This window comes from Pezoporus flaviventris, unplaced genomic scaffold, assembly GCF_033815535.1.
Source record: "Pezoporus flaviventris isolate CSIRO_AGI_PZ_B2104156 unplaced genomic scaffold, CSIRO_AGI_Pfla_v1 ptg000002l, whole genome shotgun sequence".
Lineage (NCBI taxonomy): Eukaryota > Metazoa > Chordata > Aves > Psittaciformes > Psittacidae > Pezoporus > Pezoporus flaviventris.
Genome location: NW_026892550.1, coordinates 34,729,324 through 34,752,926, shown reverse-complemented (window position 1 = coordinate 34,752,926; position 23,603 = coordinate 34,729,324). Strand labels below are relative to the sequence as shown.

At 38.3% G+C, this 23,603-nt stretch overlaps 2 long non-coding RNA genes across 2 annotated transcripts in view; one reads left to right on the top strand and one right to left on the bottom strand.

Annotated features, from left to right (window-relative positions):
• LOC133280260 (uncharacterized) overlaps positions 1 to 23,603 on the bottom strand; it is a 613,335-nt gene that overhangs the window by 51,954 nt on the left and 537,778 nt on the right. The gene's annotated exons all lie outside the window — the stretch shown is intronic.
• LOC133275341 (uncharacterized) lies at positions 3,334 to 5,284 on the top strand. Its single transcript, XR_009745473.1, has 2 exons — positions 3,334 to 3,426; positions 4,900 to 5,284. It is a non-coding gene; the product is annotated as an uncharacterized LOC133275341 (long non-coding RNA).

Genomic DNA, 23,603 nt, shown 5'->3' with positions numbered 1-23,603 from the left:
CATGAGAACAAGGGCCTGTGAGCGTGAGGCTTTTCCCATCTGCCTATAGAGTGCTTCATCCACAGATTCCTCTTGATCAGGCGGTCTGTTACAGATTCCCACAGTAATGTCTCCCATAGCTATTTTCCCTTTAACCCTGACCCACAAACTCTCTGTTAACTGATCACCTGTCCCCAGACAGAGTTCCATACTCTCCAGCCTATCCCCAACATTAAGGGCAACTCCCCCTCCCCCTCTGCCGGGCCTCTCTTTTCTAAAGAGCCTGTAACCTTCCATTCCAACACTCAAGCAAACAAACAAGCAAACAGGCACATACTCTTGAAAGTGATGAGTCCCATTGTACACACACAGGTGAACGCTAATATTACAGGGTCACAACAGGGATATTTTTATTAAACAAATAAAAACCTCCCAAACTTAGCTTAAACAAGCCAAACTGTGGCTGGACCTTTTTCTGATGCCCTCCACCACTTCCCTGGCACTGTTATTATGAATCTTCATGTTCTTGAAGAGACAAAGCATAGGTAAAGACAAAGCAGGCATTCCACTGTTAAAGTGTTTTTCTTTTTTTTCCCCTTTACTATTGTCTCACAGTAATAATTCCTTTTTGCAAGTTATTATGTAGTTCATCTGCCAATAATTGTTCTTAGTTACCAATTCTTAATTTGCCTTTGTTTTACATGGAAAGACAGTCAGAATTTTCTCCTCTTTTCTGTTTACTCCAGACTCCAGCAGAGTTGGATTTATGATTTTTTTTTTCAAACATTAATAATGAAATTCCAAATCCTCTATGCGTAAGCTAATCAGAAAATACTAAAAAAAAAAAAACCAAACCCAAAAATGTACAGTTACATTATCCAGACTTACAAGCTGTGGAGCCAAACAAGTTACATAATAATATTAAGATTCACAATAATAAGAGTAGAATATTCCAAACTCAGATACTGCCAAAAGTGCTGCCTAATGTTCTAACCCGTTTCCCTCCATCAGCTCAGTGCTAATGACACTCACTAATGTCACCTGGAACTACACTCTGCTTTCCAGCTGTACCCCCTTGTGCTTGTTAGTGGTGCTCCAGCTCATTAACTATGAGGAAATAGCTGGCACTCCTTTAAAATCTTAAAACTGGTAGAAATGCATTAGAGATAATATACCTCTTTCTAGCACTAGAGGACCATGACAGTGAGCAAACATTTTTGTCATCTGAAAACATGTTTTTATTTTACACCTAACTTCATTAACAGCAATTCTCATGTGTCTTGCAGTTGTAATCCATCAATTTCAAAATCCTTTATAAGAAAAACACATATTTATTTCCAAAGATGTTGGCTACCTTAAGACACACCAAAAGTGCTTTTGCAAGTGACCACTTCAAAATCAGGACTCATCCGCACCTAGAATTGCCTGGGGTATTATGTGACTAATCACAGGCTGCTCCCAGCTGCCTTCATAGGTGCTTGGTAGGCAAGGGGGTAATTACGGCTTCCTAATTAAGAAGTGCCTTGCAGAGCTAGGTTTTGGATGCTGCCCATGGGGTTTTGCTTCTGCTTTGCAACTAGGACAACAGGTTCAATGTTTTTAAATCACTTCACCTTGTTTCTCAGTGTTTTTTCTTGCTTTATTGGTTTATTTTTTTTCCAAGTGACTGTTATGGTCCTGGGTACTCATGCTGAGGTGAATGAGTTGGGTTTGATACTCGGGAGAGGTTTCAAGAGTGGTAGTAGAAGCTATTACAAGAGGGATTTAGCTTTGTATGCAGCTATGGAAGACCAGAAGTGAGCGTTTGGTTTAAGTGTAAAATGTATTTGCCTTTAAGAATGGTTTGCATTAGATGCAGTGAGTGGCTGACAAGTCAGGCAGGCACAAGAGCTCTTTTTGTAAGGTAGTAATAGAAAATTGAGATAAAAGTAGTTAACTGTGATCGTGAAGTAACAGTGATTGTCTGTGGCTGCTTAGGTCTTTTGGTTTTAATCTATTCTACTTTTATTTCTAAAAAGTAATTTTCTTTTTCTCCCAGTTCTGACAGGAGAGGGTCAGAAAAAGAAAAAGCTTCTTTTTCTTTCCTGCCGCTCTAGCTCCCATTTCTCATTAAATGTTACCTGCTCCTTTTTTTTTTTTTTTTTTTTTTTTTTTTCTCTTCAGGAATCGGCATAGTAAGAAACAGGGAGGAGCCCTGCCACCTGCAATGTAGCTAAAAATGTAGCAACAGCCAATGCTAGCACTCCCCTTTTTAAGGATTGGAGTGTTTTACGTTTACAGATGTTAGGACTAAAAAGTAAAGTGACTTTTACAGTTGCAAGCTATCATAGTTATCTAGAATTACACATCTAATCAGATGTGTTATCTGAGCTTACTGTAGAACTATCTCATTTCACAAGCTCTCATCCACTTCCACATGAGCAGTGAACTTTGCCTCATTGTCACCCGTCTGTATTGTGAAGTTTCACTCCTAAATGGAGTATCTCACTAGGACTTGCAAAATGGCTTTGAAGAATTAATCAAAGGAGCATCCCTGGAAACAGCAAAGACTGTATATTTTGATTGAAATAAGGTATTTGATAGTGAGCTGTAGGAAGATATATGTGGTAGTTCTGTAATATCAGACTGGAAGACTTTGGTTTCATATTTTAGAGGTGAGGCTGTTGGTTTGGTTTTGTTTTTCTTTTATTTTTTTCCTTGCTCTCATGATATTCACTAGTCTCATTAATAACATAGCTGATAGAACAGGAAGTATTAGTTAATGAAGTCAAGAGATTATGCTCAGTGTAGAAAGTTGTAATTGTTTGGAGATTCAAGAAAAAGTAGTCAGTAAATAGTATTAAATTATTCTCTCTATCTATCTGGCTCTAGAAAAGTCAGAGGTTGTGTAGCCTGGAAGTGTTTTTTTTTGACAGTGGGGTCTGCACCTTCACCCCTATCTTGAAGTGTAGAATAAGATATTGGTGGTTTTTTTACAAAATATGGCTTGTGGGAGTGTGCATCTGAGAGTACCTGAGTTTTAGGTCTTGAAATGCATATTATGTAACAATTACTTTTCTTCGCTTGTACAGTAACATCCACTGGAGGTGGGAGTAGAATCTGTTTCCCTAAAGTATTTGCATTTGAATATTTAGTCTGACTCTTCCCCCTCTTCCATCAACAAACCCACAACTTTTAAGCTTGACACAGATTTTCTAGGAAGATACAGAACTGTTGCTGGAAATAGTGGTATAAACTGTTATCTGGGATGATTTATAGCTGATAAATCTTACCACTGGGAAGATGACGGTATAGATGGGGATGGGTCATTAGCAAGTGTACCTAAATATTGTACTTCTCTTGGGGGGGGGGTGTGTCTGATGATGTCAGCATTCCCTACCTGTGTTGTATGGATGTGGTCATTAGCAGCCCCTTTCCACCCTGAGAGGGAGAGCGGAGCAATGGGAGGTGGGTTGAAGTAGCGTCCTCTTCATCATGATAACGGGGCAGCTGCTAGGTTATGTGCTTGGAGGCTGAGGTAGAAAAGCTCTTGTGGCTGCAAACTGGCATTTGTGTAATCATATCAACATAAGTGAAACTATTTCAGTTGACCTGAGTGTATGAGGTCAAGTGGTGTTAAATGTACAGGCTGTAGAAAGGGTGAGAGAGCAGTTCCCAAAACTAAAGTATGGTTCCAAAATTTTGATGGCTTAGTTGCTAGAACTCAGGCAATAGATCCATTAACTCCTCAGAACTTAACATGAGCCAGCAGTATGCGCTCGCAGCCCAGAAAGCCAACCGTATCCTGGGCTGCATCAAAAGGAGCATGACCAGCAGGTCGAAGGAGGTGATCCTGCCCTTCTACTCCGCTCTTGTGAGACCTCACCTGGAGTATTGTGTGCAGTTCTGGTGTCCTCAACATGAAAAGGACATGGAACTTCGGAACAAGTCCAGAGGAGCGCCACAAGGATGATCAGGGGATTGGAGCATCTCCCGTATGAAGACAGGCTGAGAAAGTTAGGGCTGCTCAGGTTGGAGAAGAGAAGGCTGCGTGGAGACCTCATAGCAGCCTTACAGTATCTGAAGGGGAGCTATAAGAATGCTGGGGAGGGACTCTTCATTAGGGACTGTAGTGACAGGACAAGGGGTAATGGGTTAAAACTTAAACAGGGGAAGTTTAGGTTGGATATAAGGAGGAAATTCTTTACTGTGAGGGTGTTGAGGCACTGGAATGGGTTGCCCAGGGAAGTTGTGAATCCTCCATCCCTGGCAGTGTTCAAGGCCAGGTTGGACAGAGCCTTTGGTGTCGTTGTTTAGTGTGAGGTGTCCCTGCCCATGGCAGGGGGTTGGAACTAGATGGTCTTAAGGTCCTTTCAAACTCTTAGGGATACAGTGTCACTTGCTAAATATAGACTTAGGAGCACAGAGCTGTAGCAATAGTTCCAAGCACTGAGAAAACTTAAAATACATCTGTAACCAAAGTATTCTTTTTATTTTTTTTTTTGGGGGGGGGGGGTGGGGAAGTTGGTTTTGTTTTTATTTTGGGTTAACTAGGGGAAAATAACAGATGAATGGATGATCCCCGGATGCTTTTATTATGCTTGGGTTTGTTGCTATCTAGATTTTTTTTAAACTGTGTACACATGTAAAAGCAGAGTGCAAGATGAATAACAAAAATTGCTTTATGAGTACTAGTAACTGAATATTTACTTATAATTTTTCCCCCACCATATCAAATTAATATTTCTAAAAATCTAGGTACTAATGTCTTGAGCAACTGATTAAATAAAGGCCTTAAAGGTTACTCTGGCTATTTTTATAGCCCTTGTGATTCTTAATGGCAAGATGTGGATTTAACAGTTACTAGTATTATGGGGTATTTGTATTCTTCACAGTTAATGCAGGTTTGCTTTGCATTTAGTTTAGTCATTTTCCCTGTAGATATCTCTTTGCAAAAATCCATGCAGTATAAGAACATGAGCACTTGTATCTGCATATTCTTAAGTATAGTTCTGAAGCTGGATTTCATCTGCACAAATTGATGCTGGAATAATCCCGAACTGAGTAGGAAGCATTAAAAATACTACTTTCTAATGATGTTCAAGTGCTTTTTGCCAATAATTGTATTTAAAAGGAACTTTCTGCTCTCAAGATGTAAGTGGTTGTGCAATTTGTTACATGCAATTTAGTACACATCACTGAAAACATTGATTCAGTACAGGCAGAAATTTACAGAGATAAAGTCAATAAATATTTTGTACTACTTGTAGTTGTGAAATGCATTGCTTATAATTGCTAAAATCGAAGAAGGTGGATGAGAAAAGAATTCTGAACAGTTCCAAGTGAAGCAGTGCTGTGTCTTGGAAAAAGCACAGAGATCTCAATGGTTCTTTCATGCTCTGACATCTAGAGTTGCCATCTTTCTGTCAGAAGGAGAAGGGAAAAAAGACAAGAGGAAAAAAATAAATCTTCATATGTAGAAGAGAACTTGACTCTGTGATAGAGTTCATAATCATTCTGTACTTGGAGAACAGCTCTATGACAGGGTGTAAAGTTAATTTTGTGAGAAAGTGAAGTGTGTCTCATAAGCTTGGTTGGAAGGTCTAAAAGCAGAAGTCTGCTGCTTCAAGAATTTGCTGCCACTTAATTTTAAAGTTCAAAATAACATCTTTGACCCAGATATAGGATAAGTGTTTGTGGGTTTCTATATTTTTTTCATCTCAACAAGCTGATTTTTAATGCAGTTCCTTGTTACGTAAACAACCTAACCTTTTTCACTTTTTAAAAAGTATAACAAATAAGTAGAACAACTGGCAAAGCAACTCCCTACCACGCTGTTCCAGAATAGCATTAAGCTATAATACTTCTGAAGTCTCCAAGGTAAAGAGTTTGCAGATTGAACATTTTTTGTTTTCTTAAAATGGATGGGATTAATCCTTACAAATACCTAAATCTTCTAAAAGGATATAGATATAAAAATTTAATGGTTTGGGTTTGGTTTTTTTTTTTGGTTTTTTTTTGTGTTGTTTTTTTTTTTTTTTTTGTGACATAAGATTATGTAGGTGTTGTCTTCAATTTGGTGAATAGTTAGCACTATTACTTTCCCCGGTCTCCTGTTTTTATAAGTCAGTGACTGGAAATCTGAAAAGCAGCTGCTGACTGCCTGAAAATGAGGTCTCCCTCTCTTCAAAGGCAAAGATAATTCCTAATAAGAAAGTATCAATATTCATCAAAGTCAGTGGGTGTCTTCAGGTAGGTATGGCTGTTTTTTTCCTGGGTACTTGATATAATGTCATGAGTTTGTTAGTTATGTCTCCTTTTTTAATGCTGTCCCTATCCCATCAGGAGTAAGAGTGGTTCAGGTACTATAAAATTTCAGATTTTTTAATATTAAAGAAAACGGACAATGTGGAACTTCTATTTGTATTTTACTAATGGTATCCTTTCAGGGAGACACACTAACTAGGTATAGTGTATATGAGTATCTATAATTTAGTGTAATCCTTCAAGAACCGGTCAACACAAGCAATTTCAGCAGCTTGTTTTCAGTGCTGCTTATTTGTCTGGGAAACCAGTGTCAAATACTGAGAGGCGTCTGCTCAGTTCTGTTGGGTGCAACTCCCATTTAACACTTTTGCACTTGAGGGGCTATAGGAGGTGTAAACTATTTATTTTCCTGGAGCCAGCAAGTAAAGTTTTTTGCTGGCTCTGACTTTAAATTCTGCCTTCATTTTTTTTCTCCCACTTTTTTTTTTTTTTTTTTGGTTGTTTCCCTCTTTCAAAAAGAATTGTAAATAGTTTGCATTCAGAAAACCAATGTACATTTGTTGTTAAATTCAAGGTAACTCATTTATGCTCTCTTTTTGGCAGTATTGTAGCAAACTATAGCTTTTACATTGCAAACCAGCAGAACTGCACACAATGATATGGGGATCAAAAAGCTGTTCTATAAGATTTTAATTCTGTTTTATTGGTTTGTTGGTGGAGAGGTAAAATGAGATGATAAAAATTGAGGGAGACACCAGCTTTTACTTTTTCTCTCTATTTCACTGGATTCATGGTGATGTTTCTACAGGGCAACAGAAAATCTTGTCAAATAAAATTTTATTTGTGTTTGGAATGAAGGGTTACTTTCTGTGGCTGAAGAAGCTCTGCTATTTGATATCCATTTGGGCTTTCAGTAAAGCTCAGTTGTTAACTTTGGATGTTCTGAGGGTTCCTGTGCCGTCCTCCTCTTTAAACTTGCTCAGAGAAAGCATTTTACTTACTACCTCCATATTAAAGAATTCATAAAATGTTTTAAAATTTTGCATTTTCCCTTGTATATTCTTTCTTTCTCTCCTATTTTCTGGTTCTGTTACAGCAGGATCATTTTCATTCTGGTATGCTGACCTCTTCACACACAAAATAAGTTTCTGAGTTATGTTTTACCAAGATGTTTTACACATTTGCTTCATAAAATCATGGGCACTAAGATATTGTGAAACTGAGTCCTACTTATTTCTATTTTTAAGTTCTGAAGTATTTTAAAAAGAACTGCTCAACTCATGAAAGGGTGAAAAACTGAAAGCCTTCTGTTTATCAACTTTGGGGAAGTCCCCTTTTGCTGCTTTTGTTAGTGCAATATCCTTTATTTTCTCTCATGTCCTTGCTGGCTCCTAAGGAGTTATCTTAAATGAAGACATCTGTTGAAGCCTTTGTTACAGATGGGTATTTTAATGGGCATTCCTGCAGTCCTTTTGTTTCCGTTAGCAATCGTATTTTTTGGTAGAATGACTGAAATATTTCAGAGCAGTGTAGAAATAGCTTTCTTAAAAATGTTCAATCTAAACAAAAGCGCATGTGAAATACAGTAGCACTAGAATTGCTTCTCCTAATTTAGTAAAAATAAGGTGAATAAAAGTCATGTGGGTGGAAAACTGTTTTTCTCCAGCAGGAAAATTTTGTAGGAAATTCTAAGAAACTTGCTATCTTGCATCTAACAAGTGAAAGCAATGTTGGTGCAGTTCTGTTTTGAAACCTCGTTATTGTAATAATTTAGATAAGTTTTATTTGAATAATTTATATATTCTAAAATATCTTAGTTGAAAACCTAAACTGAAGACAATTTGGCTCAACATTATAGAGTTTGTATAATTACCAGCAGATGTCAGGCTTTCACTTTCCAAAAAAACCTGATCTTGAAAAGTGTACTTTTTTGCAGTAGGATATAAAAAACTTTGACTTTAAATTTAGGTGTATAATGCTATTGTGCAGCTTGTTACCCATCAGACTTGAGAGTTTAATGAATGATTTTTCAGTGTGGTTTGTATTAAGCAGTAGTGGGCTTAAAGTGTCATGTTTTTGAGTATTTTACATATTTATGAACGCCATATATAATATGGTAAAGAGTCAAAATTATGTAAATTACATCCTTGCATTTGTCTTCTCCAGACACTAAATGTCTGGTGACATTTACGATAGTAATGTTTAGTTTATCCCTGGGATTTGACCACTTATCTGTTGCAAGTAAAAGAATCCTTACAGTTAAAGTCCGCAGTGGAGTCAGGACTCTGGGATATTATTATTGCTTCCTTTACAGACCTTTAATGGTCAAAAAATGAAGTTGCAGGTGATAAAAATATGGTACAGGGTTTTGAAATATATTTAGGAGCAATGGTTAATTATCTTGCAAGTACTTTGAAACACAATGCATTGCAAATATAAGTAAAATTTTACAGCTTCAGATTGTATGGGTAGGGGTTGCTGTAGAGCAGGACAAGATCATCTTCTTTCTGATGCTCTGCTGTTGTTGTGAATATATTTTAGGCAATTTTCAGTGCATTTGTTAACTGTTAAATGTTTCTTATAGGAAACAAAAACATTTCTCTCCTAAATATTTGGGCACTAGAGAAGGAATAGCTGCCCTTTGAAGTGGGGTGGTATTTCTATACAGATAACCGCACTGACCCCGTTCTTTAAGGTAAATGTCTGTGTTCTGAGCATCTCCCACTGCTAAGTGGGAACAGCTGCTTCCCAAGGAGACAAGATACAAGTCAGTTGTTAGTGCTGCAGCAACATGAGTCTCAAAGCAGTCCTGATTAAAAACAACAGAAAGGATTGAGCACAAAATGGTAACTGCTGCCTTGGCAGTTCTCACTGTATTAGAAATGAGCCACTATTTTTATTCTCTCCCTACCCTTTATCTACCACAAAAAAAAAGGATCAAAATAACTGGCATAAGAAAATATTATCTTCTGTGTATATGTGAAAGAAAAAGGGAGGGGTACATTTATTGGGCTCTTTTTGTACCTGTTCCAGAATGTTGTGGGGTTTTTGCCTCATGCGCAAGTACTAGGAAAGTCTTTTTGATCAAAAACAAAGGAAGGACAAAGACTAGATTTGCTCTAAATAGGGATCAATAGTGTTCATAAACCACTTTCAAAGTGCTGCATATTGAAAATGTCCAGATCAGGTATGACAGAGAATGACTTTGCGTAAAGGTAGGAGACTTGTAGGAATATCTTACACACTTTCTCCACCTCTTACACCCTGTCTCAAGAGCTAATGCCTCTGTAGCAGCAATGAAGTGGTGCAGAAGAAAAGAGGTTACTGATAAAATGCAGTTTTTCTCTGAATGAATAAAGTACAACTACTCCTTTAGTCATGCACAGAGGATCAGTTAATATCCGCCTAACACTGCCCTTAGCAGTTTGTGGTGCTCAGTATTACTTTCTTGCAGGGCTAGCATTGTTAGGTTTCCATTTCTTTCATTTGGACTTCATTCGTTCATCTCCAAATTGCAAGAAGTTCAACCAAATGGTCATGTTTAATGTCTGGGTCCAAAGCCTAAAACCAGACAAGATGGGGCATTCCACCCTGCCAGCAGCACATGCTACAATTCAAGCTACAAAGTAGCTTCTGGCAAGTTCAGTATTTCAAAGATTGCTTGACACATGTAGTACATTAAGAAACAGGTAACAGTAACCCTGTCAACTGATTAGTTTTTGTAAACTAGAACAGGTCCTTTGGAAATGTCCTGTGGTTGTGGGACTATTAGCTATAAACCTGCAGTGTGAGTGGCCAGAGGCAGTGCAGTGAAACCTCCCCAAGGCTGGGAAGGCTGGCATACACCCTATAGGGCTTGTAAAGGTGAAGGGAGAGAGCATGCCACGGTTACTGTCAGGTTGGGGTTTGGCTTTGACTCTAGAGCTCTTGTGGCTTTAGCGAGAGACTATTGGAGCAGCTCCTGCTGCTTGGTCCTGTTGCAGGGGATTTGCAGTGCTCAGTGAGATGAGCCGATGGCAGTTTGGCTCGCCTGAGCTGCTGGGATGAACTTCTGCTCCTAGGAGGGCTGTAACTGAGAAGTGGGTGTATGTCACTGATCCTCAGCACAAGCCTGTTTGGTTTTGGCTGAAGTCTGGCTCTCGTGTCTTATTTTTATAGTTTGAGGTACCTGGTTTTGATTAAGGTGATGGCATGTAAGACACGCATCAGGAGAAGGTTCAGTTTTAAATATAAAACAAGTGAAAATATGTATGACCTTTCAGAGCACTAACAGGAAGGCCTGCAACCACACAAACAGTCCTGCATGATGTCTTTCCAAAGGAGAAAATGCTAGCTTCCACTTCCTATTGTTATAAAGGCTTTTTTAGTTAGCAGTATTAAAAGGTACCAATCAGGGTTCTGAAGAGCTAATCATGGAAATGCCCATGTAATATTGCCAAATCAAATAACAAAATTTCCTTTCTTATTAAACTACATTAATGATTCTAATAATCTTTTATTAACACTAAACTAAGATGCCAAACTACATTTCATTAGGAAAAAAAAAAGTTACTGACGTTTATTAGCAGAAAACACTCTTGTATGTCACTAGATGGCAATGTTACATACAGAACTGTGGGCTTTTGTCTGAATTGTAAAATCAAGATTTTAACTTTGAGGGAAAGCAGGTTTTTCAGACAGTTTTCATGAAGAAAGCACAACAAATGAGAAGAAAGATAATTTTGTCACAAGGCTGTTCCTTAAAAAGTGTGCATATAATTGTAAAAGCAGAGAAGCGTTAGAGGTGTCTGTGGTCAGTTGTCTTTGAGTACCATAAGTAGTTAGAGTGAAACAAATTGCTTGAGGTATCTATCTAGTCAGATTTTGTATCATAGTACTCCTTCCTGAAAGGGCAATTTGAAAGATCTTGGCATCTGCTGTCCTTTATATCTGAGTAACACTGTGTCTAGGCTGCAACCTGTTAAAGCTTGCACGTGTTTGGAATGTTAGACCATTTGCCTTATTTTCATGGATTTTTTTTGTTTGATGGGAGTTTGGGTTTTGAGGTTTGTTTGTTTGTTTGTTTTAACCTGCAGACCCAACATTAAGAGGGACCCAATAGCTGGAGGAACATACTGCGGGAAAATACCACTTGACAGAGCCTAATGTAATGGTACTGCACTTGTGTTGTGCTCAGAAATTTCACTGATATTAAAGGGAGTTCCACAGGCAGAATGCACGAAGGGCCCACAGCACAAAAATTACATGCAATTGTAGGGGGGAAACTAGGCTTTTCAGTCTCCCTCACTTATCCCAGTGTGCCTGGTTATTGCACAACAGATGGGGGTGAGTGACCTTTTAATATACATACAGACTAGTGCCCATTAATCTTGAGGTGAGGTAAGATTCCATGGTATGTAAGGACATTGTTGGTTTTTTTTCCCCCTTGTGCTGAAATACAGAGATGCTATGGGGAAAGGAAGCCCTGATGATGCATTGACTTTACACAAATGGCGTATTATTTTAAGATTAAAATCATATTCCGTTTCCTTTTTGCTGTAATGGATCATAAACCAGTGTTGCACAAGATGGGTGTTTTTTATTTGCTGTTAAGAAATCTCACGTCTGCAAGTTTAAATAAGTTTGTACTAAACAAGGAAACAAATTTCTTAATTCCTATTTAGAGTTCTAATGCTAACTTTTTGTTGACAGGGCATTTAAAAAACTGTCAAAATGGTTTTCTCACTCTTTCTTATCAATGGTGAAGTTTCCATTACTGTTGATCATTCATGAGAACAAGGGAAGTGATGCAGGATGAGCTGGTGAGAAAACTTAAAGGAAACAATAGTAATGACTCACAACTGAAGTCTGTGCTTTAGAAATTCCCACCTTTCAAAGAAGGTCTGCTAAAGAAAACTCAAAGTACTGTTCTAGCCAAATCAAAATTGTACTGAAGGAATACCATGACATGCAAAGTATTGTTTTCAGAGAGAGAACCTAATCTGATTGTACATTTGTTTAGAACTTTTTTTTTGGATTAATGGCATGCTAAAAACTGCTTGCCCAATCCATTGTCTTCAGAGACTGCCCTTTCTTTGACAACTTGCAGGAGCTGAATTCTGCAAAGAGCTGACTGCTTTCTCTGGCATTAAGTTTCTCCACTCTGTGGAGCTGTCTTTTGAAGTGTTTAGCAGACTATGCTTAGCACCTCAAAGGCTTGGGTCTTTAAAAAGTTAAATTCAATTTAACAATATTATGAAAACTAGCACTAAAACAAGAATGCAGTGACCAAAAGAATGTGTTGGAATGCGATAAGCCGCAGACTGTAATAGATTTTTGCTTTATTTTTTATGCATTTTACATGTTTGTGATGAGGAAGTGATCTTTTCAAACACAATTCCCTCTTTTCCAAGTTTTTTTCCTAGGTAGTATGTACAGCCCCAATGGATTTTCCCAAATGCTCCTCTTTCTGACTACACTTGGGACCAGACTAAGTCACGTACTTGATTTCAACATGTGAGAAACACACTTTTATGAATAGTGGCTCTTCTGTGCTGGAAAATGGAACAGAATCGTATCTTGGGGTAATTGAGTTCAGTGTTGTGAGATTTTTATCTGCTGCTGATACATGCCTCTGCATATGGCTTCTGTTATGTGACTGCTTAGAAGACTTATTTTCTCGTGAATGCTTGTAGCTGTCATGTTAAATGAGTCTTGTTTATCTGGGAGTTGAAGTTAAAATTACAGAAGCTGTATTTTTAGTGGTGATTTGATTTGTATATAGCACTGGGAACACTAATAGGCTGAAGCTGCCTGTTAATCCCCTAAACAGAAAACATACTGTGTCATAGGCAGTTATTTTCATGTTAATTTATCAGTGTCCCTTAACTATGTCTGGCAAACTCTTTAAACTGTCATCTGGAAGAGTTACTTCTAAATGTGCATGTGTTCTGAATTTTTATTCTTATAGTAGAAATATGGGTATACTAATGTTACCAAATTACCAGATATTTCAGTGGTTGTCTACTGAAAATGTTTTCAAGATCTTGGAATATGTTGTAAAATGAGCGATTTAATAAAAATATAACCTCAGAACATGCACAGAGGTAGTGAAATATTAAGGGCGATATATGCAAATTTGCAGAGCAATATTGTCCATACATATACACATCATGATATTCATTAGGTGTGCAGTGAATCACTTAAATGACATCATTTTTGAGACGGTGGCTACATGGTTGACTTCTGTGAACGTTTTATCACCACATATCAGTGTGCTTTGGCATTTTCTTTAGTTTTTGCTTTAATAATTCTGACATACCAGTTTCCTTGAAATTCCTTTGCCCTGCCCCCAACAGCTATTCCTGCATGAAAAGCTCTCTAATCAAACACCTAAACTCAGTTCAGTGCAGTACTGCATTTTTGCAAAGGTGGTACAACAACCCCCTAAAAAGGGCATCAGTATCTTCCCTTGGTATATGCCTATAGACCACATCTGCATTCTTGGAAATTTGTCCATTGCAGAATCAAATTTATTAAATAAATAAAAACCAAAGTTTCATTGCTTTGAACTGTCAGCTCAGCCTTAAAGATTTTGTTTTGTGTAAATGAACTGTATGCGGACTTTCAAATAGGTACCTATAAGTGGATTGAGGTGCTGTCATTCTTAAATTCCTAAACATTTTTCTACAGGAATGAAGTAGTAAATACAAAAAACTTCTTGGAAAGATGCCAATCTTAAGGAAATCTTTTAGAAAGTAACAGTCTTAAAATGCATTTACTATAAAACAATTTGAATTTTAATACTTTAAAACATTACATTTTTGAATACAGAAATTACATTTTCCTGCTTTTATATGTTAATTTTTATTTCAAATGTCCATTATAAGAGAGGTATGGAATGCGGAAGGAGATGACTAGGATTTTTCTTAATTTTGCATTTATATGAATGAAGTAGAAGAAGCTGACTTTCTGCCTCCCTGTGAAAGAAAAGATTGAACTTCTCCCCATTCTCAAGTATAGTGTCCTCAATCCAGGTTTTCTTTTTAAAGATGATACACCTTCATTTCCATTTCAATATGCTATACATTATATTGTGTAGCCGTCCTTATCAGTCTGCCTCTTTTGGTTCCACCAAGCTTTTTTTGACTGTTCATATTTTACTGATGCATATTTTAAGTAATCAGACTCTTTCTCTTTCTGCTTGGCCATGATTTGCTGCTGAGAGTTGTACTTTTTCTCTCACATATCATTTTTATGTCACCTTCTTCTGTTCCGCTGTTCTTAAATAATCTGGAATACAAAGCTTTCTGTTTTATCTTTACAGAAATAGGACTAAAGTTTCTGTTCCTATGCAGTAGTCCAGAGTGTAAACCCATGTCCCCAATATAGCAGCTCAGTGAGTGATTCTTCTGTGCTCACAGTACTTCTGTTTTCAAAAAATCAGTGGTCCATCTGAAGCCTGTGCTGAGCTTCTGGTTCATGTTGATGTAATTAAGTAGCATAAAAGCTTGTCTATCAGGCTATGTACTGCTGTAGTTTAAATATGTTTGGCTGGAATTTCATTATTGAGCTATGTGTCAAACTCCTAATGAAGAAAATTGGTGTTGGTAGTAAACAGTAGTGGGAAGATATTTGTGTTGCAAATGAGATTGGTGATGTTCTTATTGCCTAAAAACTGATCTCTGCAGGAGCAATTTTTTGAGTCTTTCCTCTATTCTACTAATAAATTACTTTGTGCTGATGTGCTTGTCCTGTTGCTTGTTCTGGATCGAGCTCAGGAATTTCTATGTTGTAGTATACAGTACATGCATTATTCTATTCCCTTGTGGGTTTTTTCTGTACATCTGAGCTAAGAGTGTTAGCTGGAAGAAGTAACAGACTAATCTGTAGTCTGAACTACAAAGTAGAGTGGGATAGGGACTCTTAAAAGCGAATATATAAACATGGAAACTGGTATTCTGTTTCTGGTACTACTGAATTCTCGTGGCTTCAGACCAGCTGTTTATTTATTATATTTATTTACTCATCTGTGAAAGAAGGATGATAATTATTTACCTCACTGGAAGATTTAATGGTTCATTAGTTTATTTTCAAAGGCGTTCATGACAGCTGAAGCAGACCAGCATACGCACACAAATTTCCAGTGGCCAGAACCTAGCAGCTCAGCTATGTTGATTCCTACCCAAACAGCTGTCTCCACTTCTTCAGCAGGGAAACTAAGGCTGGTTTCAAGATGTCCTACCTTTTTTGCCTTATCTGCCTCAGATTTTTTTTTTTTTTTTGTATTTAGATGCATTTCTTTCACCCTGGAACATGTTCCATTGTGTTTTATGACCTAAAAACCAGCAGGTACATAAACTTGTGATCACTGTAGGAAGGTGGTCTTGTGTCCAAATGACTTTTTAAACTGTTAAACAACTGGGGGTTTCAGGAAACTTACAATTCAGACTTTGTAGGAAAAAACACCCAAGTTTGATCTGCTTACAGGGAGGAGACAGCTTCCAGACTTGGTAGAAAGAAGGTGAACAGTGGGGAGGTGACATTGACAGAATAAAAATAATAGCATCACTTTCTGGCAAAAGTGAACATTTTGGCAAAACTGAATCACAAAAGGGCTAGATAAGGCCTGTTTCACTGCCTATGTAAATGAAAATATAAGCTGTGTTGTGTTAAACAAACTGGGCAGTGTTTGCCTGGCATTTAGAAATGCAGTTTTTGCAGGTAAGATGCATTAAGTTCTATTGATGCCTTACAAAATCCTGCTCCTGTCCTGTCAGAGATTACCAAAAAGCTTTGAAGATACTAAATAAAAATTGCCTTTGCTTATCAAATAATGTACGTGTATATTTGTATATTTCAAAATATACAAAGTTACACAAGATCTGAAATAAAGTGAGGTTTTGTGCATTTTTGGTAAGGGTTTGTTTTTTTCTTTTTGCAAACAGGACTTCAGGCTATAAATAAGAAAATAATCATTGATGGATATTTGTCCTGCTACAAACAAGCTAGCAATGTCAGAACGATTTGTCTCTTTGGTCATTAAATATTTTTTTAAGTTCTCTCTCTCTCTCTTTTTTGAAATTCAACTTCAGTTCAACAAAAAACTACATTTAAAATCATTTGGATTTGAAGTCGGGTGTTAAGTATGTAGAATACTTTTATCTTAAATAAACAAGTACACCTGTAATTTCTTTTTTGTTGTTGCTTTTTTGTCATCAAGTAAGTTAGATCAGTAGGACTTAGATCTACTTCATAATTACTTCCCGCAAATCTCCTTATGCGTTTATGATTTATGAACTGAACCCTGGAAAATACTTCAGCAGTACAAGGTACCAGCATTCAGTATTGGAGAATACAAATATATTAGTAAAATACTTCCTTTTCTTAATTATTGAAAAGTACATTTAAAGGCTTCTGTGGTTAAGTTATTTGTTGTCATTGGGTTTAATATTTTTAGGATTTACAGGAAGTAAGTGTTTAGGACTTAGAATCATAGAATCACAGAATAGTTAGGGTTGGAAAGAACCTTAAGATCATCTAGTTCCAACCCCCTGCCATGGGCAGGAACACCTCACGCTAAATCATATCACCCAAGGCCTCGTCCAACCTGACCTTGAACACTGCCAGGGATGGAGCATTCACAACCTCCCTGGACAGCCTATTCCAGTGCCTCACCACCCTAACAGGAAAGAATTTCCTCCTTATATCCAATCTAAACTTCCCCTGTTTAAGTTTTAACCTCTTACCCCTTGTCTTATCACTACAGTCCCTAATGAATAGTCCCTCCCCAGCATCCCTATAGGCCCCCTTCAGATACTGGAAGGCTGTTATGAGGTCTCCGCACAGCCTTCTCCAGGCTGAACAGCACCAACTTTCTCAGCCCATCTTCATATGGGCGGTGCTCCAGTCCCCTGATCATCCTTGTGGCCCTTCTCTGGACTTGTTCCAACAGTTCCATGTCCTTTTTCTGTTGAGGACACCAGAACTGCACACAATACTCCAGGTGAAGTCTCACAAGAGCAGAATAGAGGGGGCAGGATGACCTCCTTCGACCTGCTGGTCATGCTCCTTTTGATGCAGCCCAGGATACGGTTGGCTTTCTGCGCTGTGAGCGCACACTGCTGGCTCATGTTCATTTTCTCATTGACCAGCACCCCCAAGTCCTTCTCCACAGGGCTGCTCTGAATCTCTTCTCTGCCCAACCTGTAGCTGTGCCTGGCATTGCTCCGACCCAGGTGTAGGACCTTGCACTTGTCATGGTCAAACTTGATAAGGTTGACATCAGCCCACCTCACAAGCATGTCGAGGTCCCTCTGGATGGCATTCCTTCCCTCCAGGGTATCAGCCGAACCGCACAGCTTGGTGTCATCAGCAAACTTGCTGAATGCGCACTCAATCCCACTGTCCATGTCACCAACAAAGACATTGAACAAGACTGTTCCCAACACCGATCCCTGAGAGACACCAGTCGTTATTGATTGCCAGCTGGACATTGAGCCATCGACGACAACTGTTTGCGTGCGGCCATCCAGCCAGTTCTTTATCCACTGAGTGGTCCATCCATCAAATTGATGTCTCTCCAATTTAGAGACAAGGATGTCGTGTGGGACAGTCTCGAACGCTTTGCAAAAGTCCAGGTAGATGACATCAACTGCTCTACCCCTGTCCATCAGTTCCATAGCCCCATCATAGAAGGCCACCAAATTGGTCAGGCAGGATTTCTCCTTAGTGAAGCCATGCTGGCTGTCATCAAGCACCTTGTTGTTTTTCATGTGCCTTAGCATGTCTTCCAGGAGAATCTGCACCAAGATTTTGCCAGGCACAGAGGTGAGACTGACTGGTCTGTAATTCCCCGGCCTGACTTTTCTAAAGAGCCTGTAACCTTCCATTCCAACACTCCAGTCATAGAAGCCATCCCACCATGTTTCTACAATGCCTATTATATCATACCCCTGTAGACGTGCACACATCTCTAATGCCTCTTGTTTGTTCCCCATGTTATGGGCATTTGTATAGAGGCATCTGAGCCAAGCTCCAGCTGAAGCCGGCTCATTGGCTGGAGTGGATGGGATATCTCTACATTGCTCTTGCATTTATTATAGGTGCTGGCAACTGTCTGGGTGTGTTGGGATGGAATGATGTCCCACTTCCCCAGCACATCTAGTTTAAAGCCTCCTTGACTAGTCTGGCAAGCCTCTTACCAAAACTGCTCTTTCCCTTCTTTATCATCAGACCAGCTCCACCAGCCCCCCACTTAGTTTTTATTATTCACATTGACCATGTCCTTTCCCTCTATTAGATGTGTTGAGGTTCAATTCTGTACAGAATCTTGAAGATCATAATGGATGAAACAGTTAAACCCTGTTTTAATTTTTATGTGTATGCATTACATCCTGGAATAAAAATATGTACAGCACCTTCTATATGCTTAGTACAGAAAAAATAGTTCTATCTTTGCTATAACAGCCAAATTTTAGATTTAAAACACATGCTATGGCTAAAGAAATACCCATGATATTAGGAATTACATAGCATCTACTTCAGAGGTGGGAGAAGAGGGATTTTTTTTTCTGGTTTTCCTTTTTTCTTTTGAATTCCAAGGCAGGTTGTGTTTCAGTGCTGAGGGGGGGGACCCCTGAAGACCTTTCCATTCTGAAAAGGTTTTATCAAAGATTTGCACAAAGCAAAATTGTCTTTCTCCTGGCTCTTGTCCTGTCTGTGTAGATAGCCTCTGAATAAAAGTATTAATATTTAAAATTGACGTAGATAAACAGAATACTGGCTAGTACTTGCATGGTTACTTGCTTCCTGTTATATGTTTCCTGTGATATCTTTTTTCTTTTTTTTTTAATTGTAGCTAGGGATATAATTTTGCAGCTATTTTTTTGTTATAAATTGTGTGGCTGAGCTCCCTCACCTCTTTTGTAACTCTGAACTTCACCTTTTTAAAGGGCTGCATTTCATAATAAAACCAATAGATCTATTGTTACATTTATTCCTGCAATATTCAAAAGCTTGGAATTAAGGAGAAAAATTTCATAAGGCAGCATTCCATTTTTGTTATCCAAGTTTGTATCAACAATAAAGCTGTATAACTAAAAACTAAATTGCCCTGATGATGAGGGACAACAGGCCTCATTATTTCAGACTTGAGACTTGACACAGTCTAAAACTGCTGCCACAAACCCTTAGAGTTCAAACATTGCTGGTTTGAGGGCTTGTAGAAGCAATACTAAGCTCTTCCACTTCTAACTCATGACTGCATTCCTGCTATCTCTTGCCTGCCTTGACAACATAAGGCGGCAGACTGAGGCATAGCTGGATGTGCAGGGATGCAAGCACAGTGACTAGGAACATCTGCAGTCTCCCAACAGGAAAATTTATAGCTGAATGATGGCAACTTCACAGGCAGAGACAGGGGTTTGTGGTGTCAGAAGCGAACTGGTGTACAGAGCCATTTGCAGCACAACAGCCAACATTCAGCTCTCCAAACCTATGACTGTGGGGCATGGTTGTCCTCTCTGCTCTATAGCTTGAGGGAACAAAGCCCTGTGAACAGACTACCATCTCTGTGGATTTTTGGTGGATTGGTACAGTGAATAATTTCAGGGCGTGACTGCAGAGTGCAGGAAGGATGCTTACTCTGTTATTTTCCTATGGAAGATGTCTGTTACAGACATTTGAAATAGCCATAAAAAAATATTTGTCTGACCACCTAAACTCTTGAAAATCTTAATGTGGAAACATTTAATTCCACTTTATTTCCTGAGATGACCTCAAACTTTCAGTGGGAACCTGTTCAACTACTGCCAGGAAGTGTTTAGTAGATGGTTGGTGTACAAAGATTTCCCTTGACACAGCAATGAGCTTTTAGATCTGAAAGCTGTTACACAAGCATGCTTTACTATCAGTCACTAGTTCTGATGATTAAAGAAATCTCGTGATTAAAGAAAACAGAAGTGGCCAGAATCTGAAGTTAATGTAATTTGCAGCTGTTACTGTTTAACATGACAAATGGACAGATGGAGGTGAGGAAAAAAGATGAATACAGAGTCAAGAGACTTCCCCCCCCCTTCCACACACACCCCCAAGATTTTTAAAGTTTGTTTTCTAGTCTTACACCTAAGATAGTTTGGGAACTTGAGCAAGTTTGGGTCTTTGTATATTGTTCTTTACATTTGTTGCTGAAATTATTGCTAAATCTACAGACCTTCATATAGCCTGAGACAGCTAATAATGCATATTAGACTCTGTAACTGGATTTTGTGAGTATGACACCCCAGGCAATTCTTTAGGATCATGAATACTGGGAGCCCATCATCAAAAAAATGGAGATACTCAGCTTTCTTGTGCTATGGAATTCTAAAAATATTTAGCAATAAATTTTTTCCTCCCATCTGATGCAAAAATGCAGATTTGTCAGATTTGTTCCCCCCAAAATAAATGATGAATTTCATATTTTGAAAAAATTATAGTTCTTCCTTGAAAATTTCAATTTAAAAACCTTTGATTTTTAATTAATTCACACCCACTTTTTAATCAAAATTTATTAGAATAAAACCAAAACCATTCAATTATATTGGAATACTTCTTTCCACAAATTTTTAAGACTTTGGCTTTTGTCTTTAGTTTGTCAAAAGAAAACACATTTAGAGAGATGAAATACTTTTCCAGGCAGAAAAAATTCAACTTAAGTTCAGCCTAAATTGGGTAACAATTATTAATGGGTTAGTTATTGTTAAATTTTAGAGCATTGGAGTCGGGACCTCATTTTCTGTATCTTGGCATTTTACAGGACAGGGGAACATATATAAATGGTTGGTGGTTTACAAAAATGTAAAATTAACAGCTATCAAATATCAGAACTTCTGGATAAAGGCATACTTTTTAAAGGGCACCCAAAAAGCAGTCTCGAATATGGTTCTGTGAATTACTGGATTCTCACAGACCACAGTTTGGAAGCTGACGCTAAATATAGTACCCATTGTTTCTCCTTACATAGGAGGATGTGAAATAGGCAGAGAAAAACTGAAATCTGTAAAATTTATCTACCTGTAAAATGGGTCAATGACGTTTCCTTCCTGTAAGTATTTTGAAATCCCTTCATGAAAAATGATATATAAGAATAAAATAGTAGTGTTGCTTGTTACTGCTATCTAATAAAGAAATACAATGCAGTTTGCTTAAGTTGTGTTAGCTGCAAACTCTCATTGCAGAGGATAAAGAAGATGGAAAACTCAGACACGTCAGATTTTTGTTACAAATAATTGCTGAGAACTTTCTCTTTGTAATGAAATAACCACAAGGACATGGATTAACTATGATTTTCTACCAAGAGTCAAAATGATAATCCCACCATTTAAAAGCTATTTATGGTTATGGTAAAGGCTATGGTCTAGTGTAAGTTGAACTTCTTTCCAGAATGCATGTGATATTTCATAGCTGGCAGAATTTTGCAAAGTCTATTTATGCTGTAATACATTATTCTTTGAAGATAAGATTTGGTGCCTGACTCTTTCATCCTTTTTTGAGTCAGCTAGAAATAAAGCAGGTAACCAGCTCAGGATCTGTGGCTTTATTTAAGAAACAATTTTTTGTAATAATTAGTGTAACACACAAGTATGTTTGCATAACTACCTAACATGAATAAGGAATAATCTGAGTGCAAACTTGAATCTCAGTTACTAATAGAATAAGCCCTCAAAAAAGTATGTAGTTTATAGCGTAATTAGGAGTTAGGAGTATTTTGTTATGTACTGTAGCAGTGAAGAGACTTTAAATACACCTGTTAAGATCAGATATTCACTGATTCTGCTTTAAAAATAGCCCATGTACTTAAAAGAAAACTGAAAAAAAGTGTGTCATTGTTGAGAAACTTTGGCTCTTTTTAAAGCTTTATATAAATTGTAAACCATCTGTAAATAATACCTGTATCATTAAAAGTGACAAAAAAGAAATCTTGGGGGCTGGACTGGAGGATCTTAAGATTCTTTCTAACCTAAACAATCTTGTGATTTCTGTATCTTAGCATTGGTGCAATAATGTTTTGTTTTTAAGTCATGGAATTTTTGAATAATTCAAGGGGAAGGACACCTCAGGAAGTCCGAAGTAGGGCCACCTTTGACTTTAAGTCACATAATTCAGGGTGTCCAATGGCAGGGCCTTGCCATCCAAGGACATCCTGCCATCCCAGCCAGGAGCAGCAGGGACATCACACCATCCCAGCCAGGAGCAGGGCAACCAGAGGCAGCCCCAAGCATTGGGCATCTACCCGGGGATGGACCAAGGCCAGGCCTGGATGTCAGCCCATAAGTGGGAATCAGAATCAGGCCCCAAAAAGGGAATCTGTGATAGACACGGCTCCACAATGGTGGGGCAGGGCTGTGGGAAAAGGACGATGGCCTGCTGGGTCATAGCACAGTCCCACACAGTTTGGTGTCAGTGGTCACCTGCACAGGCCCTCGCCCAAAATGGCTACTGATGATGTGTTGGGCTGACCCTGTCCCAGCTTTCCCTTGGTTATGCTTGGTAGTCTGCCCCATGTCAGCAGCCAGAGGGAGGCCCTGGCTCAGGACCTCAGTCAAGACCTTGCTCAGCTTGCCCATATTCTGGTGCTTCCAAGGAGATTCTATGGCCTTGGTGGCACTCCTTGCTGCATCTACATGTCATTGGTTTATTTTAAGTAGCTGTTCTTCACAAATGTCTTCTTTCAAAAGAAGATCTTCAGGCTGCAAGGTACTGCCAAGTTGTAAATATGTTACCTGTCTACACTGAAGATGCTATTTAACATGATGCTGTGAACCACTGAATAGAGCTTACAGGTCAGTTGATAGTTCTCAAAATCGCATTACAGAATTGTGTGGTTCAAGCTTGTCTGTGTTTGAGCTGATTTTCTTGAAATGAAAACTGAAATTTGCTGTTTAATCTAGAATTACAGTAGTAGCAGTTATATGCACAATATCTTCTGTCACTGTGGTTGAGCTGTCTTTAGGTCGGACTGCAATACTCTAAATCTTTAAGATTTTATTACAATGGACTCCTTTGTAGTGCATCAGGTTCTTGTGGCTGAATTGTAAATTGTATAGTTACTCCGAAGGATTTCCCGCCTGTGCTGCTGCACATACTGTGAATTCTAATTTCAAGTTGGGTTTAGCAGTTTGTTTAGGAACTATGTCTATGCCGCAGTCTTACTTAATCTCTTTCCATATGACATCTGTCACTTCATCACCCTGGAAGAGGTTCACTTGGCATGTGAACTGTGTGCAAGTCAGCTGTTCTTCCACTTTTTAGCTATTTTGTAGTCCATGTCAGAACTTTATGCTCTTATTAGAAGCCCTTACCCTCTTTGCTGCTTCCACAGTTTGTTGTGATTAATTATGCTGGTGAGTTGTACTGAC